A 1179-nucleotide genomic window follows, 5' to 3' on the forward strand; every position below is an offset into this window, starting at 1 on the left:
TGTATATGTTGTGACAATGTATCCTTCTGAAATAAATCCCGTCTTGTGTGCCAAGCAGATGCCTTGTTGTCAAAACAAGAAAAGACAGACATGGAAAATATTTTAACAAAATTGCACAAGCAGATACACATGTATCTTGTATGACACGATAGGTTTCACATTTTAATATCTTTACATTGTTACTTTAAGAATACTCTGGAGCATAAAGGGTGGAATAAAAAACAAATCTTATCATGCTTTTACTGAATAGAGCCATACACCAGGAAAGGCATATATACAAAAGAAAAATATATCTGTTTGCTATCACAGATGCTTCCAAGAAGCAATCAACTTAAAGACATATGCTTCTCTAGGTACAAGTTCTGCACCTCTTGAACAGAAATATTGATTGGAGTTTGATGTAAAAAATGACAACTACAAAAAATGTGTTGGAATATGAAACTTTAAAAATGGAAAAAAAAAAAAAAGAACTAAAAAAATAAAAAATAAATAAAATACAAACAAGTGAGATATCAAGTTTTTCATTCACAAAAAATATCTGTGCCTTAAGTGATACAATATTCATGTTGGCAGGTGTGGTGGGAACAGTGACACAAACGAGGAGGCAATGAGATCTTATACATTAGTCACATGGGGGTGGCCGCAGAGACCAATATGCACCACCAAGGACTAGAGATATTCTTTTGCATTTCTAATAAACTGTACAAGAAGTAAATCTTATTTACAAAACTGAACTGAGAGAATCAGAATAGGGTATAATAATATACACTAAACTCTTATGTTATACAGGTACAACAGCTGAGGAAGACCTTTCAAGACAAGTCCCTCATGTGGGGTCGGCCACAGACTCCTGCTGTCATAACCCAGCATGTCATGCATGGCCAAACATATTTCCAATTCTATAAAAAAAAAAGAAAAAAAAAAAAGCCAAGTGCTAAGTCATAATTCTCCAATATGAAGGTCTATATGTACATTTACACTCATAACTGTGACAAATATAATAACAAACTTAGAAGTGAGTGGTCCTTTCCCCCTGACTGAACTGAAAATTCTATATTACAGTGGACAATGACTCAATATATACTCATTATCACAGTAATAGAACAAGCTGCAGTCTGGCACTTGTCATCTATTAACAACAGCATGCTTCACCAACACTATGTTCCTGTAACTTTCGTT

General features: G+C 34.0%; 1 protein-coding gene across 2 annotated transcripts in view; it reads right to left on the bottom strand.

Moving 5' to 3' along the window:
- Positions 1-226: 226 nt before the first annotated feature.
- Positions 227-1179, bottom strand: part of LOC122258216 (negative elongation factor A) — a 14446-nt gene continuing 13493 nt past the window's right edge. For both annotated transcript variants that reach the window (XM_043024020.2, XM_043024022.2), the window contains exon 10: positions 227-1179. This exon is cut by the window's right edge and continues 590 nt beyond it. The gene's annotated coding sequence lies outside the window, so the exon portion shown is untranslated.

The sequence above is a fragment of the Penaeus japonicus genome, unplaced genomic scaffold (assembly GCF_977035675.1).
Source record: "Penaeus japonicus unplaced genomic scaffold, GWHDUDI00000001_assembly GWHDUDI00000022, whole genome shotgun sequence".
NCBI classification, from domain to species: Eukaryota; Metazoa; Arthropoda; class Malacostraca; order Decapoda; family Penaeidae; genus Penaeus; species Penaeus japonicus.